Genomic DNA, 22,734 nt, shown 5'->3' on the forward strand with positions numbered 1-22,734 from the left:
TGCTCAGCATTCTAATTCTGCCAGAGTTTTTGCTCTTGGCCATTAGAGCTGAGTCTCACCTTCCATTTCTCACTCATCTTACTCCATTTAGCACCTTATACACCGAAACTGTTTCCATTTGGTGCTAAAAGGAAAAGCAAAGCTGGACTGCAGCCTTGATATCAAGGGGCAGGAGCCACAAGCTCAGTCTCAGAGGGAGTCCGTCTCTGTCTTCCATGTGCCCAGACATTTAGTTCTGAAGACCCAGCCATGACTGACTTCCCAAACAGTGCTCTAGACTGGAGCCCTCATCCTCTGCACACTTCTCATCTTCACTCTTAGCGTCTCCTCACTCTCTGCCCCTCGCTCTGTTCCAATTTGAAGGATTTCTATGAGACTCTCCTGACTCAGGTGTGCCCACTCATAACACACGAGCATGTGAACATCAGAACATGCGTCTGCATGCCCAGGACATCAGAACAAAGCAGGCTAGCACATTCATCAGACCTGAGATACGTGTGCTGTGGGAGAGCATTCAAGGATTGTTGGTTTCACTTTTTTCCAGCCCAGTAATGAGGGGAAAGAGAAGAATGAGCAAGGGGGAGGGACTGAGTCCCTTTGAGATAATGAAGAGTGAGCTGTCACTGCACACCATCGGAGATGGCTTTTGGGAGGAGACTTGTCACGGGGATGTGAGCCTACCAGGCTGTGGACACCTCAACTGTGAGGTTCCCATCACGAGAATGTGCCAGAGTGGGCCTAGCTCAGACAGCATCTACCTGTGAATGTCAAAATTGGCTGGAAGGCTAGTATTTGTTTCTCTGGACCACTCCCTCATTATTTCCATTCTGTACGTTCTGACCCAGCAGGAGAAATGCAGGAGGTGGATACAGACCATCCTGAGTAGCCTCAATTTTGAGTACTATCTCAGGCCCTGCCAAGTTACACAGCACACACACTGGGCCAAAGAGGGAACCTATAAAAAGAGCTTCTCTCACAAACACTGCTGCTACACACACACACACACACACACACACATACACTGCTGGAGAGCCTCCCGCCCAAACTACCACCTCATGCACACAGGAAGTCCTGGATTTAATGGCTGGGCTTATCTTGTGCAACATTCCCAAGGCTCCATTTTTCATTAAGCAATTTTTAAAGAGTTTTATGACCCCGTGAACAATAATTTTTTTTAGTGAAAGCAGACTAAATTGTAAGTGGTGGTAATTACACCAAACTAATTGTAGGCAAAATTAGTAAGAGGTCAGATCCGTTTGGTCGCAAAAGAAAATATATGCTTGGATCACACCTTAAATGATCTCTTGGAAACTAATTCATCACAGAAAGAAAGGAATCTTCCTAAATTAACAGTAGTCTCTCCAAGAACAATTACAGGGAATAAGATTTCCTCTTTGGTTTGGGTTTTTGTTAGATATCTAGTGTATGCGTGTGTGTGTGTGTGTGTGTGTGTGTGTGTGTGTGTGTGTATCTGCCTGTGTGTCTTCGTGTGTGTGTTGCACATGCACACTGGACTGGACCATAGGTTTTCACAGCACCAGTCCAGATAACTAAACACCTCCTTGGTGGAGCGCAGAGTGTGACCTAGACGTCAACTTAGTACCTCCTAGTGGCCGCTCCAGTACTCTTGCCTGGAAAATCCCATGGACGGAGGAGCCTGGTAGGCTGCAGTCCACGGGGTCACTAAGAGTCAGACACGACTGAGCGACTTCACTTTCACTTTTCACTTTCATGCACTAGAGAAAAAAAAGGCAACCAACTCCAGTGTTCTTGCCTGGAGAATCCCAGGGACGGGGGAGCCTGGTGGGCTGCCGTCTCTGGGGCCGCACAGAGTCAGACGTGACTGAAGCGACTTAGCAGCAGCAGCAGCAGCAGCAGTGGTCTCAGAGCTTGTGATGGGACCTTATCCAGCTCAATTCTTCTCTCCTTGATGGGATTGTTGTTGCCACCTCACTATAATGGAGGAGTACTTTACAAAATACACCCGGAAGTATAGGGATACTTGAATTTCCAGGAGGACGAAAATTAGGTGCCTCTCCCGTACACATGCACAATAGATGTTAGCGGTCCTCCAACTGGCCATCAGTGCTTGGGGACTGAGATAGCCATAGCTTCTGCACATGTGTCCAGTGATGTCCTGTATCCATGTGGTGAGAAAAGAGGTCCAGCAGATGCCCCATTAGGCCATGTGTTCCCTTTACTATTTGGGTCCCAAGGAAGGGTCATCCTGCCATTCACAGAATGTGTCCAGTGACAGAAAGCTCACAGGTCCTCTTCACAGGGAGTATCATCTGGGCACTCAGTAACCTTTTATCTGTAATGAAAGGATGTCCTCACTTTTCTCAGCCCTCTGGTTCCTGACAAGCCATTATCTGAGCATCCACACCCTATCAAGACAGTACGGCTCCCTCTAATAGTTACACTCCAAGGTCTAGGGATGTAAGTGGGGGATCTTTCCAGGTCAGCCCAGGGGTAAACTCAAAATAATGATGAGGCAGTGGTGGTCGGAGATGCCAGTCTGTGTCAGGACTTTAGTAGAACTGAGACCTGGGGATTCTATTCCAGGGCAGGGAGGTCCCTGTGGACTTTTTGCTGTGGCAGATCCTGCATTGCCTCCTTTGGCTTATTTCACAAGCTCCTGCCTACTTTGTGAAGCTGTATTGCCTGCCACACTCCACCCATCTGAGACCGCTCTGTGCCTTTGACTGAAACGTGGCGTTCCTGCTGGAACTCCCTCCCTGCTACTTCTCCACCCACCTACATAGCTGCCCCTCACCCTTCAAAACAAGTCAGGGAGCACAGCCTAATGGATGAGGGGGTCCCACCTCTCATGTGGGATGGGTATTCCCGCTCTGTCTTTTACAGAATGTGGAGTTTTCATCCCCCAAAGCACTTTTCATGCTGTTTCGTCATCATCAATTACCTCCTCCATGAGAGCCCCACCTTCACCAGGCCTTGAGTCCCCATTCCTAGCAGGCGCGTCTGTGAACCCAGCATCCAGCCTCATGCCTGGAAGGGGGGTGGGGGGAAGCAGTCGATAAGTGCTTGTGAAATGAATGAATGGGTCGTGCTGCCTACAGGTCACTCTTCAGGGGCCACGTCAAGTTCTCCTCGGTCAGTTGTCAAAAATAAACAGCACTCACAGGGAAGCACACCTAGCATATGCTCACTTCCAGAAAATTCCACACCAGGGCTAAAGGTATGGTTTTGACCAGCATTCTGGACCCAGACGTTAGTGCAACACCCAAGAGTTGACATCAGTGAGGAAGAAGAGGAGGGGGGACATAGGAAATATAGGAGGATGAGGTTAGGAACAGCTGGATAAATTCATAAAGAAGCTAACCTTTGCCCCTGTCTCATCCAACTACCCAGCTTCCCAGGCAGAGACAGGCAGGGACGCATGCAGATCCCTGGCCCCAAGGGAGAAACATTCCAGCAAGTCCTCATGGCCTCTGGCTGAGAAAGGTTCCCAGGAAGAAAGCCCAGCCAGAAGTTCAAGTTTTGCATAGAGACAATATGGCTGCAACGACTCAGATCCATCGTGAAATCTTTCAGCGGTGGCTTCAGCCAAGTAGCTACAAGAAGGGCCCTCAGAGATACAAAATCTAAGAAAAATAGTCCTGGCATCTAATTACAACAGTGCAGTTTGCTGCTTTTATCTGTAATTGGACTGTATAGTCTTTCATTCTAATTTACTTTACATCTAAACTGTGATAATCAAGACAAGCAGAACAGAATGGTCTCTAACTGGCTATCCTACTGACACCCGTTAATGCCTAATTATAACAACTAAATTAAAGATGCGACTGTAAAGAGGTGGAATATCAGTTTGAAGCATTTAATTCTGTGGAAAGAAGTAGAGATTTTAAAACCCAAGTAAGAAAATCAATATTATGCCTCATTATATTGGTATTGCCAAACAGATTAATGAAATTAAGTATTTTGTTGTGTTGCTTTTCTTTTTCCCAATGTTACCCTGATACAATGATGGTTTGTAATGAAGGAGTACTGCAGGGGAAGAAGTCTAAATGGAGAGCCAATTTATACACCGAAATTGGGAGATAGCTAATCTCATTTATAGAGCAAAGGTTTTCTTTTGATATGGGTAGATTTTTAGATAGGCATCATGAGTCTGGACTTTGCAGTCTCGTGGAACAAAAGTAAAATCAACCCACAGCTAAGGGGAAATGCTTTCTCTCTGCTTCTCAGGAGCAGATGTGTCAACGGGGACCACCTTGACAATGTCAGAGTTGACAGACACTGCGGTTTGGGAAAAACACCCTTGAAACTTGCTGTGCCAGTGGCCGACCAGTCTATCCCAGGATAAAAATGGCCATCCACAAAAATGCAGAATGTCAGGGGCAGAGGAAAGCTGGGCAGATGAACGGATGATTTACCACATCTCCAAGAGCCATTTGGTTGGTTGAAAATTGGAGAAGACACAGTAAGATGAGGTCACTGTTCAGGTTTAACAACAAAGCTTGGAAGTAGAAGGACCAAGGTTTGCAAAGGGAAGCTGTGATGTTCCTGGGTGAGGCAGTGCACACGCGTCCCTGACGAAGTGGCAGCGACATGCCCACTCAACCTGCCCCATACGCTTTTATTTTGTTTGCCTGCTTTCTTCCTTCCTTTCTTCGTTTTTCTTTCCCTTTCTGCTTTCCTTCTTCCTCCCTCCCTCTCTGTCTTTCTTTCCTACAATTGCCCATCCTAATTTCTAAGTCTTTTAATTCCAAGTCAACACAGGACTCAAAAACGGTCATAAAAATTGGCACATGCTGACTGCCGAGTCAGCATCTGAGTCATCCATTTTAGTGCCCAAGCCACAGAGATGCATGATGGCAGATCTTTGAAGAATCCAAAGATCTTGCGAGGGAGACTGATCATTCTGAGGAATCTCTGGAAATATCGTGGGATTGGATTTCCTGACCAGTGAATTCCTGTGAGTGAACAACTTGAGGGTTACGGTTTCAGACCTCTTCTGGGGCCAAGGACCATATGACAATGAAGCAGGCTAAGGTCTTGCACCGTAGAGCTTTCATTTCTTCCATTTATAATTTCATTTATAACTACTTTCATTTGACTTCCCTGGTGGCTCAGATGGTAAAGCGTCTGCCTACAATGTGGGAGACCTGGGTTCAATCCCTGGGTCGGGAAGATCCCCCGGAGAAGGATATGGCAACCCACTCCAGTACTCTTGCCTGGAAAATCCCATGGATGGAGGAGCGTTGTAGGCTACAGTCCATGGAGTCACAAAGAGTCAGACATGACTGAGCGACTTCACTTTCATTTATATAACTGGGTTAAGTGGGGCTGCTAGACCCATTTGGTAGACGAAACTGCGAGCTGGGGACCAACTTGGAAGGAAAACCCAGCTTGGGAACAAACCCAGAACTTCCAAAAGTCCAGAAACTTTTGAAACCCAGATTTCAAAAATCAAGAAGGAAGACATGTGAATTTCCACTTATAATTAAATTTTTGTGTTTGGAAAAGAAAATTTTATTGTGAATTTTCATGTGCCGTCATGTTTTCAGATTCTGGGGCGTTTACCCACCTGGTAAGCACATGCATGATATGAAGGCAAGGATGATGGTTCCCTGGAGACAGTGATCACCACATGCATGGGAGGGGTCCCAAGCCCGATCAGAAAGGAACAGTATAGCTCTTGATCCTGCAGGACCAGAGATGTCTCTAATTGTTCCTGGGCTGAGGGCACTCAGAAAGAAAGCACAGCAACCTCGCACTAGTCCCGCCTCTCAGTTGCAAAAACAAAGCCAGGTAAAAGCGGCTAGCGACCGCTGGTCCCACTACAACAGATGCGGTGCCTCTATACCATCTTGTTTGCTCTTCAGGGCTTAAAAAAAGAAAAAAACCCTGCAAACAGACAGAGGTAGCTTGTCCCTTCTTCTTGTTTACAAGGCTGCAGGAGCACCTGTGGAAGAACGGGTTCCTGCAGAAATGCTTGACCTCCACTCAGATGGCCCGAGACTAAACCAGCCAGCTCGGCACACCCATCTGCAAATGACTCTGGGTCCGTCTGCACATGTCTGCTCTAGACCTGGAGGAACTCAAAGAATCATCCTCAGAACAATCCCAGGTGCAGAGCATCACCACACCTTCTGTGTATATGATCTTTACACTGTGTACACCTTCATGTACACACGTGCTGAAGACCCGCTGTGTGCCGCTTGGCCTTGAGGTCTGTGGCTGACTCTTGGTTCAGCCCAACTCCCCATCACACAGCCTGCTTCTGTTATCTGGCCTGTATCCCCTTCGCCTAGGCTTTGAGAGCAGAGCCCCCAGTAGCCAGTGAGGGCTGTAAGGCCTCTGACCACCCCTGTATTGTTTCTTCTGGTTTCAGATGAAGTGGCTCACGTGGAAAACCAACATGGAAGCCTCCAGAGTGAATCCTATCCCTGAGGATTCATGTCGATGTATAGCAAAACCAATACAGTATTGTAAAGTAAAATTTTAAAAAAAGAAGTCGTAAAAAATTTTTAAAAATGCTTCTAAGCAGAGCTGGGACTATGGGGTGTCCCCTGTTCTCAGCTTGACTCCAGGCACCTTAGAATCCCACAGCCCCATACATACCATTAAAGACCATTTGCCTAGTAATTTATTTCATTGGCAAGGGTGATGGAAGGGCAATGACACAACTTGTGACTTTGTGTAACAACTGCCTCTTTTTCTTAAAATTTAGGCCACAGCTTTTGCTGTATAATAAGCCACTCTAAAATTTGGCGGCTTAAAAAGAATCACGTTTAGCTCATGCTTCTATGAGTTGGTTGGGTGGTGCTTTCAGTTCAGGCTGGCTCAGATAATCACGGCTAGGCTCGCTTGTGCATCTGTGGTCAGCTGGTGAGTAGGCTCAAGACTGGGTGTTCTTAGATGCCCTTGGTGAGACTTCTGGCCTCTGGCAGGCTGTTGGCCAGGATGAGGAGGGTGACTGGGCCACGTGGCTTTCATCACGCAGCAGCCCAGCCCTGGCTTCCTCCCATGGTGGTCACAGCAAGAGAGTGAGGCCAAATGTGCATTCGAATCTCTGCCCATGGCTTCTTTTCCATGTCCCATTGGCTAAAGCAAGTCCCATAGCCAAGATCCGAATCACTGTGGAAGCACTGCTTAAGAGTTTGGATGCCAGAACAGGAGGAATTTGTCACCATTTTTGCATCCATTACAGTCATCTCTTGTTTATTTTTCATTTTCTAGTCTTTTTCATTCAATGACTGGATCATTTATTTTCAACACTAAGTGTTTATAAATGATGTACAAGTTCAGCTTTGCAATACCCAGTTGCTTGCTCAAAAGAACTACTGTATGCCAACTAAGTACTCAGACTCTATTAGTAGAGAGTTTACTTTGAACTTGCCTTTTCAATGATTTTTTTTAATCACTGATATAGCTTTATATATTTCTGCTAGCTCAGTAGACTTCTAGAAATGAACTGTGTATACCTTCATCCACACACATGCTGAAGACCTGCTGTGTGCAGGATATTTATGCCCTAATGTCCTAATGTGGAAAAATATTCTGATATATGAAGTGAATTAAAAAAGGAAACTGACAATTATACATGCACACTGTATAAGCTCATTGTTAAAGTGTGTATGCCGTGTATATTGTATAACACGTATGACACATGGGACACACACGTACACAAACATGTTTGGGAATAAAAACTTATAAAAAAAAAGTTCAGCTTTGATTCCCTATTTAGCACACAATATTTAGGAAAAAATTTTATGTTATAATTAGATCAATTTTTTGCCTATCTTTTTTCTACTTTCACTATGTTTTGATTTCAAAATTTGGCTTATTTCCTCTTCTTTAGATCTTCTTAAAGCCATAAGTTGTGTTTAATTTTCAGTATACCGTGGATATTTGAAAAGTGTATGTATTTGTTTGATACAGGTATGCAGTTACAAGTAAATGTAAGTTATATTTGGATATAGGATCAACCTTGTTAGTAGTATTTTAAAATTTTCTCTACTGTTGTTATCTGCCTGACCTGTTCATTTCTGAAAGGAAAACATCATGTTGTTTTCATGGGTTTTTACTTGATATATGTTTGTGTAAGATTGGACAGGAAGTAAATAATTATATAAGAATCATGTAATTTTTATACTCCTGGTGAAGTAAATTTTAATCAGGATAAAAATAACTCCTTTATCCTGCTTTATGTTTGCTGTGTAGAGTTTCCTGTCCTATTGACATGGGCCAAGAATTGATAGAGCCATTAATAGTAAGGGTGCTGGTTTACTAGCTCATTTATCGAGTGAGTATAATTACGAATTAGTGTGCTTTCTTTACAGTAAAATTTGCTAATATATTTAAAAGTATAAAAATGCTCATCCTATTTTAAAATTGAAATTTTATTGAGATAATTATAGATTCACATTCAGTTGAAAGGAAAGATACAGATAAATTCCATGTACCTTTTTCTAGTTTTCACTGCTGATAACATTTTGCAAAATGAGAGTATAATATCACAACCAAGACCATGATATTGATACAAGCTACATTTTCACCCCAATGTCTCCAATTTTCTTGTACACAATTATACTGTTACGTATATGTACATGTTATGTATATGTATGTGTTATGTTATATATATTCAGTTCTATACAATTTAATCATGTGTATAGGTTTGCATATATGCCACCATAGTCTAAATACAGGACCTTCCATCATCGCAAAATTCCCTCATTACTTTTACAATCATACCTTCTTCCCTTCCATTTTCCGTCACTTGTCCCTAATTCCCGCATTTATAGCATTTTGTCATTTGAAATATGCTATATAAAATATTAAATAGTGTGTAACATTTGGAGATTAGATTTTTTTCACTCAGATTATTTGCTGAAGATCCATTCAAGTTACTGCATGTATCAATAGCTTTCTTAATTTTTATTGCTGAGTGATTATTTCTTGTATTGTACATATGTACCACAATTTAACCATTCATCTGCTGAATTCATCTGAGCTGTTTATAGTTTGGGGGCTATTATGAATAAAGCGACTATAGCATTCACTTATAAGCACTTATGGGAACATAGTTTCAATTTCTCTGAAATAAATATTTAGGAGTACAATTTGGGGTTTCTAAGGCAATTTCACGGAGAAGGCAATGGCACCCCACTCCAGCACTCTTGCCTGGAAAATCCCATGGGTGGAGGAGCCTGGTGGGCTGCAGTCCATGGGGTCGCTAAGAGTCGGACACGACTGAGCGACTTTACTTTCACTTTTCACTTTCATGCATTGGAGGAGGAAATGGCAACCCACTCCAGTCTTCTTGCCTGGAGAATCCCAGGGACAGGGGAGCCTCATGGGCTGCCGTCTATGCGGTCGCACAGAGTTGGACACTACTGAAGCAACTTAGCAGTAGCAGCAGCAAGGCAATTTCATGTTAAGTTTTATAAGAAACTGACCACCTGTTTTCAGGGATGGCTATTTCATCTTACATTTCCATCAATAAAGTATTAGTGAGTTAGTTTTTCTACATTCTTGCTAGCCCTTGATAATGTTACTATTTTTTTATTGTCACCATTCCGATCTGTATGTAGTGATATCTCATTATGGTTTTAATATACATTTCCCTGCTGGTTCATTAAGTTAAATATCATTTCATGTGCTTATTTGCCATCTGCATATCATCTTCATTGAAAAATCTGTGTCTTTTGCACATTTTCTAACTTGAGTGTCTGTTTTGCTTTGCTATTGAGTTTTGAGTGTTCTTTATATATTCAGGATACTAGTCCCTTGTTGAATATGTGGTTTACAAATATTTCCACACAGTTTATTGCTTATCATTCATCTTCTTCAACCTGGACTTTCACAGAGGAAAATCTTTTAACTTTGATGAAGTCCAATTTATCATATTTTTCTTTTATGGATTGTGTTTTGGTGCCAGATCTAAGGACTCTGCCTAAACTTAGATGTCAAAATCTTTTCTTTCTGTTTCTCTTAAACGTTTTATGTGGTGGTTTAGTCACTAAGTCATGTCTGACTTTTGCAACCCCATGAACTGTAGCCTGCCGGGCCCCTCTGTCTATGGGATTCTCCAGACAAGAATACTGGAGTGGGTTGCCATTTCCTTCTCCAGGGGATCTTCCTGACCCAGGAATCAAACCCAGGTCTCCTGCATTACAGATAGATTCTTTACTGACTGAGCTAATGATTTAAGTCTATAGTCAATTTTGAGTTAATTTGAGGTTTAACTTGAGTTTAATTTTCTTACCTGTAGATGGCCCCTATTCTAGCACCATTTGTTGAAAAGGCTATCCTTCCTTCATTGAATTGCTTTCACTCCTTTGTAAAAAGAATATGGAATTTATGTTTTTAAAAATGAACAAAATAGAAAGCCCAGAGATAAATCCACACACCTATGGACACCTTATCTTTGACAAAGGAGGCAAGAATATACAACGGAGTAAAGACAATCTCTTTAACAAGCGGTGCTGGGAAAACTGGTCAACCACTTGTAAAAGAATGAAACTAGAACACTTTCTAACACCATTCACAAAAATAAACTCAAAATGGATTAACGATCTAAACGTAAGACCAGAAACTATAAAACTCCTAGAGGAGAACATAGGCAAAACACTCTCTGACATAAATCACAGCAGGATCCTCTATGATCCACCTCCCAGAATACTGGAAATAAAAGCAAAAATAAACAAATGGGATCTAATTAAAATTTAAAACTTCTGCACAACAAAGGAAACTATAAGCAAGGTGAAAAGACAGCCTTCGGAATGGGAGAAAATAATAGCAAATGAAGCAACTGACAAACAACTAATCTCAAAAATATACAAGCAACTTATGCAGCTCAATTCTAGAAAAATAAATGACCCAATCAAAAAATGGGCCAAAGAACCAAATAGACATTTCTACAAAGAAGACATACGGATGGCTAACAAACACATGAAAAGATGCTCAACATCACTCATTATCAGAGAAATGCAAATCAAGACCACAATGAGGTACCATTTCACACCAGTCAGAATGGCTGCGATCCAAAAGTCTGCAAGCAATAAATGCTGGAGAGGGTGTGGAGAAAAGGGAACCCTCTTACACTGTTGGTGGGAATGCAAACTAGTACAGCCACGATGGAGAACAGTGTGGAGATTCCTTAAAAAACTACAAATAGAACTGCCTTATGACCCAGCAATCCCACTGCTGGGCATACACACCGAGGAAACCAGAATTGAAAGAGACACGTGTACCCCAATGTTCATCGCAGCACTGTTTATAATAGCCAGGACATGGAAGCAACCTAGATGTCCCTCAGCAGATGAATGGATAAGAAAGCTGTGGTACATATACACAATGGAGTATTACTCAGCCATTAAAAAGAATACATTTTAATCAGTTCTAATGAGATGGATGAAACTGGAGCCTATTATACAGAGTGAAGTAAGCCAGAAAGAAAAACACTAATACAGTATACTAACACATATATATGGAATTTAGAAAGATGGAAATGATAACCCTATATGCAAGACAGCAAAAAAGACACAGATGTAAAGAACAGACTTTAGGACTCTGTAGGAGAGGGAGAGGGTGGGATGATTTGGGAGAATGGCATTGAAACATGTATACTATCATGTAAGAAATGAATCGCTAGTCTAGGTTCAATGCAGGATATAGGATGCTTGGGGCTGGTGCACTGGGATGACCCAGAGAGATGATGTGGGGAGGATAATGGGAGGGGGGTTCAGGGTTGGGAACTCATGTACACCTGTGGTGGATTCATGTCAATGTATGGCAAAACCAATACAGTATTGTAAAGTAAAAAAATTAAAATAAAAAAAAATCCACAAAAAAAGCATATTTATTTCTTAAAAAATGTTAACAGAGACTAGATCCCTGTATAATGGATTTTTCTCTGATTTCTTGTATTTTCTGTAATGAGAATGTTCTCCAAGGAGTACTACATTTAGAGCAGAAATAATCCTAATAATCTTTAAAAAAAAAATGTACAGTAAGATTGAAGGCAAAAGGAAAAGAGGACAGCAAAAGATGAGACAGTTAGATAGCATCACCAACTCAATGGACACAAATGTGAGCAAACTCTGGGCGATAGGGAAGGACAGGGAAGCCTAACATGCTGCGATTCATGGGGTCACAAAGAGTTGGTCACAACTTATCAACTGAACAATAACATTGTTTATAAACTGTAAAACACTAGAAGTAACTTTTTATAATAAATAAATCCATGGTGACATAAATGAGAAAAAAAAATCTACATATACAATTGTATAAATAAGTATATAAATAAAAATATATATCATGTAGATAATATATGCTTGTGTGTTTAGACAGTAAATCACCAGAAAGCAAATAATTTTTAATAATAGAGATAAATTGAGTTTTAAAAAACATGGAATACTTCATGAATTTGTGTCTCATTCTTATGCATATCCATGTTAATCTTCTCTTATAATTCCCAAACTTTTTATATGCACTATTAGAATGCATACTGCTCATATGTTTTGACTCATCATTTTTACTTATGAAAATTCCTTTCTAAAGATGCGGTCTGTGCCCACAGCTATTTATACAGCGTTATTTATAACAGCTAATAAAGGAAGAAGGTTATAAGTCCAAAAATGCTACACAGGAAAAGTGTATTAGTCATCCATTGCTGTGTAACAAATTGCCCCAAAATTTAGCAACTTAAAACAACAGCTTATGTCATAATGTCTCTGGTATCTACCCATGGCTTATCTGGGCCCTCTAAATGAGAAAGACTGCTTTCAGATGGCAGCTGAGGCTCAAGTTTTTCTCTGAAAGTTCAACTGGGAAAGGATCCATGTCCAGGCTTACTCGTGTAATTGCTGGCAGTTTTCAGTTCCTTGTAGGCTTCTGGACAGAGGGCATCAGTTCCTCTTTGGTTTTTGGTTAGAGCCTATCATTGGAAGGACTGATGTTGAAGCTGAAACTCCAATACTTAGGCCACCTGTTGTGAAGAGCTGACTCATTTGAAAAGACTCTGATGCTGGGAAAGATTGCAGGCAGGAGGAGAAGGGGATGACAGAGGATGAGATGGTTGGATGGAATCACCAACTCAATGGACATAAGTTTGACTGAACTCCAGGAGTCAGTGATAGACAGGGAGGCCTGGCGTGCTGCAGTTCATGGGGGTCACAAAGAGTCAGACACGACTAAGTGACTGTAATGAACTGAACTGAACTATCTTTAGTTTATTGACTTGTGGGCTCCTCCATGTTATAACTTGCTTTACTGTAATGAACAAGGAGAATGAATGCAAGCCAGTGGAGGAGTCTATTGTCACCTAATCACAGGAGTGACTTCTAATTGATTTTGCTGTATTCAATTCACCGGAAGCAAATTCCTAGATCCAGCATACTCAAGGTAAGGGGAATGATATGAGTGGGAATACAAGGAGGCAGAGATTTGGCAATCTATATCAGAAGCTGCTTACCATAATAAGTAAATAACTACATTTTATGTTTTTACATATACAACTCAATGTTGTGAATCCATTGAATTTTCTACAGTAATTACATAGTGTATGGTATTGCTGTCATCAGTAATGAAAAAAACCTTAGTGACTTGTGATTCAATATCAAATATTCAAAAATATGCTGAACTGGAGCCCAAGGGGAAGATGAGAAAAATATTAGATGGAAAAATATCTGATCAAGGCTGATAATTTTTCAAGTTAACTCAAAAAATATAAACTTCAAATCCAAAAGCTCAAGGATCTTCCAGTAGGTAAAATGAAAGTCATACCAATGAATACTTAATCATAATTGCTAGAAAACTATGGTTAAAAGAGAAATATTAAACCAGGAAGAAAATGATTCTGAGAAACAAAGTATAAAAATGACTGTTTATCTCTTATCAGAAATACTGAAAGTCAGAAGACAATAGAATAATCCCTTTAAAATACTGGGGGGAAAATTGTCAACCTAAAATTATATATCCAATGAAAATACTAATCAAAACTGAAAGTAAAATAGAGACATTTTAAGATAAGCAAAACCAAAAAAATCATCATTGGTTGACCTATTACACGAGAAATGAAGGAATTTCTTCAGGCTAAAGAGAAATGATACAAGATGGAAACTTAAGCCTACATGAATGAAGAGCGCTAGAAATGGCAAAAACGTGGAGTGAATATGAAATACATTTTCCTCATTTATTAATTTCTTTAAACAATATTTGATTATTGGAACAAAGAAAGTAACACTGTATTGTAGATTTTCTTTATATGTAGAAGTAAAATGTATGTCAACAACAGCAGGAAGGATGGGAGAGTGATTACTGGACGTATGCTGCTGCTGCTGCTAAGTCATCAGTCGTGGCCGACTCTGTGCGACCCCAGAGACGGCAGCCCACCAGGCTCCCCCGTCCCTGGGATTCTCCAGGCAAGAACACTGAAGTGGGTTGCCATTTCCTTCTCCAATGCATGAAAGTGAAAAGTGAAAGTGAAGTCGCTCAGTCGTATCCAACGTATACTAAATACTAAAACCAACAAAGAGGCCTAGATATAAAAATAAAGAATAAAAAAATGAAATACTAAAAATTTTTGATTTGTCTAAGAGTAGAAGAAAAGGAACAATAAGAAAATAGAAAAATAAGAAAATAGAAAACCAATGTGACTCAATAATAATAATAATATTAAACCTTATTCATATTAGACTAAAGCATAAAGACAAAACTATATGCTGACTATAAGAAACACTCTTCAAATACAAAGACACAAATAAGATAAATATAAAAGGTTAAAAAAAAGATATATTAAAAGTAAGAATGAGAAAGGTGATACAGCTATATTACAATCATACAAAGAAGATTTCAAGATAAAAATATTTCTAAAGATAAAAAGAAACAATTCCTACTGACAAAGGGTTAATTGTTCAAGAAGACATGCTGAGTGAATGTACACGTGACAACAGATCTTCAAAACACATAAGGCAGAAATAGATAAAGTAGTGGGAGAAACAGACAAATTTAGAATTATAATGGAAGACTTTTATCCTCTCTCCAGTAGTTGATAGAAAAAATAAATAAGAAAAAAGAATATTTGAATATTCTCAAACAACTTAACCTAACTGAGCTACATAAAATACAACATTCAAAATCAAAATGCATATTTATTTCAAGTATATATGGAAAGTTCACCAAAATAGACCATCTGTTGAGAGATTAAAGAAGACTCAATAAATGTCATACATTGAAATACAGAGTATTTTGTGAATATAATAGAATTAAATTGTTAAAATTATTAATGACAAAATTAGCAAATATTAAAGATTTTTTAATATACAGTGATTGGAAATTACACAAAATATTTTAAATATGCCATGAATCAGAGAAAAATCATAATGCAAATTATAAGTTATTTTAAAAGGAATAATAATGAAAACAAAGCACTTTAAAATTCTACAATGAAAGCAGCATTTGAGGTAATGTTATAGCATTAACTGCTTATATTAGAAAAATGAAAAGGCTTAAAGTAAAAAAAAAAAAGAAGAAGAAGAAGAAAATAGTATAAGAGTCTACAAATTGATCCATATCTATAGAAGCAAAGATGTTTGACAAAGTCACCGAAGTAATTCAACAGGGGAAATAATAGTCTTTTCAATAAAAAGTTCTGAAAGATCTCAATATCCATATGAAACAAGATGATCTTTAATACCTACCTCACACCACTGACCGGAGAAGGCAATGGCACCCCACTCCAGTACTCTTGCCCGGAAAATCCCATGGATGGAGGAGCCTGGTAGGCTGCAGCCCTTGGGGTCGCTAAGAGTAGGACACGACTGAGCGACTTCACTTTCCCCTTTTACTTTCATGCATTGGAGAAGAAAATGGCAGCCCACTCCAGTGTTCTTGCCTGGAGAATCCCAGGGACGGGGGAGCCTGGTGAGCTGCCGTCTCTGGGGTCGCACAGAGTCGGACACGACTGAAGCGACTTAGCAGCAGCAGCAGCAGCACTGACAATATTTAATTCAGTGTAAACTGTAGACCTAAACCTGAAAGCTCCTGTTAGAAAAGATAGGAGAATATCTTCACATTCTCAGGGCAGGCAAAGATGTCTTAGTGAAGAACCCAAAAGTATTAAATAAAAAAGACAAAAAATATTGATCAATTTAACTTCATAAAAATTAAAAACATTCATCAACAAAAATTGATAAATAAATGAATATGCAAGACAAAGACAGGAGAAATATGTCAAATGACTGTACTTAAAACATACAAATATATCCTACACTGTAATAATAAGATGCCCCAGAACTACTGGGCAAAAAGCTTGAACATATACTTCACAAAGAAAGATATATGAATGGCTAGTATGCACATGCCAAAGGGCTCAACATTATTAATCATCAGGGACATGCATACTAAAGCCCTAATGAGATATCACTTCAAACTTTAAAGTGGTTGAAATCAAAAAGAGTGACCACACCAAATGTTGTTGAGGATGTGGAGCACCTAGAACTCTTACACACTAATGATGGTAGAGGAAAGTTGCAAAGCTAATACTTAGGAAATTAGTTTGGCAATTTCTTATAAAATTATACATATGACCAAAATAAAGAAAGAAAGAGAGAGGGAGGGAGAAAGAAAGAAGGAGAAAGAAAAAAGGACCAAAATGTCCACTAATAGAATAGACAAATAAATAGTGGTGTTTTCATACAGTGATGTATGAATAAATATAATAAAAGAAGACTATTAATACATGCAACAATGCTGAAGAATCTCAAAAGCATTTTTCTGAGCAAAAAGAATGCAGTGATTCCACTTATATGAAACAGATAAAACTAATCGATGGTGTTAGAAATCAGAACTGTGGTTTTCTCTGGAGAGAGGCAGCCAGAATTTATGGGGTAAAGTCATGAAGGAACTCTTTGGAGTGTGTTAAATGCTCTATATGTTCATGGGGATGAACATATTTTTCAAAATTAATCAAACTTCACATTTAAAATCTACGCATTTAACTCTATGTTAATGATGTACCAATAATATTAGTAAAAACTTAACTGATAACCCTATCTCTTCTTGGTAAACTCTTGCTCATTAGTTGAGGTCATCAAAATGAACCCCTTCAAAATCCCACAGTCTCATTTTGCATCTGCTAACCTGCCAAATATGAGGGTGACACCACCCTTATGGCAGAAAGCTAAGAAGAACTAAAGATCCTCTTGATGAAAGTGAAAGAGGAGAGTGAAAAAGTTGGCTTAAAATTCAACACTCAGAAAACTAAGATCATGGCATCTGGTCCCATCACTTTACGGCAAATAGATGGGGCAACAATGGAAACAGTGACAGACTATTTTCTTGGGCTTCAAAATCACTATGGATGGTGACTGCAGCCATGAAATTAAAAGATGCTTGCTCCTTGGAAGAAAAGCTATGACAAACCTAGACAACATATTAAAAAGTCATGTATGGATGTGAGAGTTGGACTATAAGGAAAGCTGAGCACCAAAGAATTGAGGCTTTTGAACTTTGGTGTTGGAGAAGATTCTTGAGAGTCTCTTGGACTGCAAAGAGAATCCAACCAGTCCATCCTAAAGGAAATTAGTCCTGAATATTCATTGGAAGGACTGATGCTGAAGCTGAAACTTCAATACTTCGGCCACCTGACGCGAAAAACTGATTCACTGGAAAAGACCCTGATGCTGGGCAAGGTTGGGAGCAGGAGGAGAAGGCGATGGCAGAGGGTGAGATGGTTGGATGGCATCACTGAGTCAATGGACATGAGTTTGAATAAGCTCCTGGAGTTGGTGATGGACAGGGAAGCCTGCTGTGCTGCAGTCCATGAGGTCCCAAAGAGGCAGACATGACTGAGCGACTGAACTGTTTGACTGAACCTGCCAAAAGAAAGGGCAGACTCCAGTCTAACATATTAATAGTTCCACATGCATTTCTTCTTCCAATCATATTCCCCTGCACCTACAGCACTGCTACAGTATAAGAAGAATAGATAAGACAGCCAGGTAGAATTTCACCCAAATGTATTACCGAAGATAGTTCCCAGGTGAACAACAGTAGCGTCTCTCTTCCATAGGTAGGCAGATGCAACAGTTTAAATACCTCTTTCTGAATAGTTCAAAGACCTCTTTGATTTGAAAGTTTATCAAGTTTTCATTAATTTTTTATTTTGTCCTGTCAGTGAGTGCTAGCTAGTTCATACACTTGAAATAGCAAATGCTAAAAAGGTTCAAAATATCTGATCAGCAAGAGTCCCTTCATCTTTCCCCCAGTCCCAATCAAATCCTCTTTGAAGTCCTAAACTCCGTGGTCCCTGGGCAGAGAAATCTCTAAGCAGAGTTAGAAATGTCCCAAGAAACTCACTACCTTTAGGTCTGAGGTTTCAGTTTCCTATACCCTATTCATCTTCCTGACTCTGAAAACAAATGAAAAATTCTCGGAGTGAAAAGGATCTGGACAGTCCTATTTTTTTGAATTAGTAACATCAAATTTCTCTTTGAAACAAGTTCTCAAATCATGCTAATCAATATTTTTTTTTAATGAAGAAGTCTATTTCTAAGTTGTTAAACAAGAAAAGCAAAGTGCAACCAATGATGTTCTGCTTGTGTTGGAATTTCAGTGAAAATCACTTCTTATTCTCAAAAAACAAACATAAGCAGCACACATCAGCCTATCTTCTAGACCCAGAAGTTGCACTATCCTCCAACTCTAGAATGAGTTGAACACAAATTATTAACTTCATGGTAAAACCAACATGAAGAGAGAGCGATAAAAAATAAACTTACCTGTTGTCTCAGGTAAGTCCTTCCTGTGTTTTCAGCCATTATTTGTCTCCTGGGCATCCATTAGCCTTCATCAATCCTTGCTACTTTGAAATGAATTAAAATCTGAGACATACGAGTTTACTAAAGGAGAAAACTCCAGAGACTGACAAATCATACTCTTAACTGCCTCTTTCCCAAACTTATCCCAAACTCAGCTGCTTCACTGATAGGGTTGGGGTCCCTTTAGACATGGGGATGTCATTGTGTCTCCAGATCCAGGAGATCTTGTTCCAACTCAACCATTGTGTAACCATGAGTAAGCCCTTCACTCTCATTCTCCCTCATTCTCCTCGTCTGACAATCTTTAGTTGGTGGGTCTAGAATTACAGAGTCACTTTGTGTAAAGTTTCATTTAAACCAAGAGGATCTACCTTAATGCTTTCCCACCAAACTCTCAAATTTACCTGCAACTCTTTCTATCTTCCTTCCTTTCTCCCCATGAGAATGAGCAGCTTTCCTCTACCTAAGATCAACTGTTTGACCTATGCTTGGGATCACAGTCCCCATCTTCTAGGAAATGGTTCTTAATCATGAGTGCACATTAAATCACTTTGTGAACTTTTATTCTTTTTTTTAATATCTACCAACCTCATTCCAGAAGGGAGGTTTGGAGGATAAAGATAGTGGCTGAGGCATCAGCATCTTTTCAAAGTTCTTAAGGCAATTTAAATGCATAACCATAGTTGAGAAACTCTGATCTAGAAAAGATTATGTGATCCATAATTGCTCTGTGGGTGCTGATTCCTTCCTACTAAGTATTTAGACACAATTAAGTCATCCACTATGAAAATTCCTCTTTCAACTCTCCCCATCCCCAGCTATCTCCCAACTCTCTTCTCATGATATGACTGTTTTACTTGTTGAATTTGATTTACTAAAAAAATTAAAGAATCTTTGCATGAGAAATATCGGAATTTTTAATTCTGTCTTTCTCTGAATTTTAGTATCAGGATTGTTCTGGCCTACAGAATGAGATGCGAGATATTCTTGTCTCTTCCACTTTCTGCAGGAGTTTTGTAGAATTGGTATTATTTCTTCTTCAAGTACTTGGCAGAACTGACTGATGAAACTGGAAGGCTGGGAGTTTTCTTGGGAAAACGAAAAGATTAGTTGCTCAGTCATGTCCAACTGTATGAAACCTCATGGACTGCAGCCCACTAGATTCCCCTGTCTATGGAATTCTCCAGGTGAGAATATTGGAGTGGGTAGCCATTCTTTTCTGCAGGGCTTCTTCCCGGCCCAGGGATTGAACTCAGATCTCCTGCATTGCAGGCAGATTCTTTACCATAGATATAAGGCTATAGGTTATCTAATTCTTCTTGAGAAATACTTAGTAGTTGGTGTCTTTTATGGAATTTTGCCAGTTAAGTTGGTTAATTTGGTTTCATAAAGTAATTTATAATATTGCCTCATTATCCTCTTGATACCTGTAGAAATCACACTCTCAGTACTGATATTGGTAATTATTACCTTTACTCTATTTGTTCAGATAAAAAAAATCTAAAGATTTACTGATTTTATTAAATTTCTCAAATAACTTTGTTTTGGTTTCATTTTTTTTCCTGTTTTCTAGCTCACTGATTTCTAGTCTGAACTATATCATTTCATTTATTCTGCTTACTGACATTTCCTCATCTTTTTCTAGTTTCTTAAGCTGGAACCTGAGGCCATTGGTTTAAGATCTTCTTTTCTAATATAGATATTTGGTGCTATGTATTTCCCTCTAAATACTGCTTTGATCAGCATCTCATAAATATTAATATATTGTGTTTTCATTTCATCCAGTTCAAAATATTTTCAAATTTCAATTTTTATTTATTTTTTGACAAACAGGTCATTTAGAAATGTGTTATTTGTTATTTATTTTCCAGATATTTGAGGATTTTAACATCTTTATCTGTTATTTATTTCTAATTTTCTTCCACTGTTGTTAGATAACATATATTCTATATGATCTGAATCCTTCTACATTTATTGAGTTTATTTTTGTGATCCAGAATGTGTTTATATTGATAACATCCAGTGTACACTTTTTAAAAAGTGTACTCTATTGTTGGATGGCAATGTTCTATAAACGTCAACCAGGTAAAGTTGGTTTATAGTGTTGTTCAGCAGGGATTGAACCTGGGTCTCCTGCACTGCAGGCAGAGTCTTACTGTCTGAGCCATCAGGGAAGCCAGTCTTTACTGGAACCTAATTTTAAGCAGATGTTTTTTAAATTTATGTAATGTACTTTTAATTGAAGTATGGTTGATTTACAATGTGTTAGTTTCTGCTATACAGCAAAGTGATTTAGTTTATATTTTTTTTTCTCATTTTTGTATATTATAGGATTTTGAACATAATTTCCATTCTCTACAATGGGAACTTGTTTATTCCTTTAAAATATTGTGTGAGTGAAAGTCACTCAGTCGTGTCTGAGTCTTTGCAACTGCATGGACTAAAGAGTCCATGCAATTCTCCAGGCCAGAATACTGGAGTGGGTAGCCTTGCCCTTCTCCAGGGGATCTTCCCAACACAGGGATAGAACCCAGGTCTCCCACATTGCAGGAGGATTCTTTACCAGCTGAGCCACAAGGGAAGCCCAAGAATACTGGAGTGGGTAACCTATCTGTTCTCCAGTAGATCTTCCTGACCCACAAATCAAACCGGGATCTCCTGCATTGCAGGCAGATTCTTTACCAACTGAGCTATCAGGGAAGCCCTTAATAATATTTGCATCTGCTAATCCCAAACTCCCAATCCATCACCCCCTCCTTTGACCCAGCAATCCCACTCCTTGACATATATTCAGGCAAAACTATAATTTGAAAAGGTACATGCACCCCTATGTTCTCAACAGCACTATAGCCAAGACATGGAAGCGACCAAAATGTCTACCAACCGATGAATGGATAAAGACGTGGTACATATATACAATGAAATACTATTCAGCCATTAAAAGAAATGAAATAATGCCATTTGCAGCTACATGGATGGACCTAGAGATCATTATACAAAATGAGTAAGTCAGAAATATTAAGGCAAATGCTACATGATAACACTTACATGTGGAATCTAAGTAGTCATTGTAAACACCTACTTTTTTTCCACTGCCATTAAGCTTCATAAATTCATCTCCAAATTATCTCTTGGATGTAATTATTTCTCCCCATTATCACTGAATTCTCTGTAGTCTTAAACCACCCACTTCTCCTCCTGATTTGCTCTACCTCTTTTCACTTGTCTGAACCACGTCCTATTCTATTCATCTGATTACCAAGGAAACTTTTATAAAAGCACAATCACATCATATCATTTCTTCCACCTTTAAGACCTCATAATGTTTCTGCTTATTGAAAGTTACCATAAAAGCATGAGGAGATAAGCCACAAATTGGAAGAAGATATTTGCAACATATCTGGAGAAGGCAATGGCGACCCACTCTGGTACTCTTGCCTGGAAAATCCCATGGATGGAGAAGCCTGGTAGGCTGCAATCCAAGGGATCGTGAAGAGTCAGACGCAAGTAAGCGACTTCCCTTTCACTTTTCACTTTCATGCACTGGAGAAGGAAATGACAACCCACTCCAGTGTTCTCACCTGGAGAATCCCAGGGACAAGGGGAGCCTGGTGGGCTGCCGTCTATGGGGTCACACAGAGATGGACACAACTGAATCGACTTCGCAGCAGCAGCAGCAGTCAAAAAATTATCTGGAATATGTTATTTTTTAAAAAATTTTTATTTGAGTATAGTTGACTTACAATGTTTGTGTCAGTTTCAAGTATACAGTAAAGTGAATCAGTTAACATATACTCACTCTTTTTTAGATTCTTTCCCATACAAACCATTGCAGAGTTTTCAATAGAGTCCCCTGTGCTATACAGTAGGTCCTTACTAGTTATCTATTTTGTATACAGCAGTGAGTATAAGTCAATCTTCCAGTTAATCTCCCCCCGCCTTA

The 22,734-nt window shown here is 39.5% G+C and overlaps 1 non-coding gene across 1 annotated transcript; it reads right to left on the reverse strand.

Annotated features, from left to right (window-relative positions):
- Positions 1-12,373: 12,373 nt before the first annotated feature.
- LOC128064270 (U6 spliceosomal RNA) lies at positions 12,374-12,475 on the reverse strand. The gene has a single exon (XR_008200986.1). It is a non-coding gene; the product is annotated as a U6 spliceosomal RNA (small nuclear RNA).
- Positions 12,476-22,734: the final 10,259 nt, after the last annotated feature.

Source organism: Budorcas taxicolor, chromosome 18 (genome assembly GCF_023091745.1).
Source record: "Budorcas taxicolor isolate Tak-1 chromosome 18, Takin1.1, whole genome shotgun sequence".
Lineage (NCBI taxonomy): Eukaryota > Metazoa > Chordata > Mammalia > Artiodactyla > Bovidae > Budorcas > Budorcas taxicolor.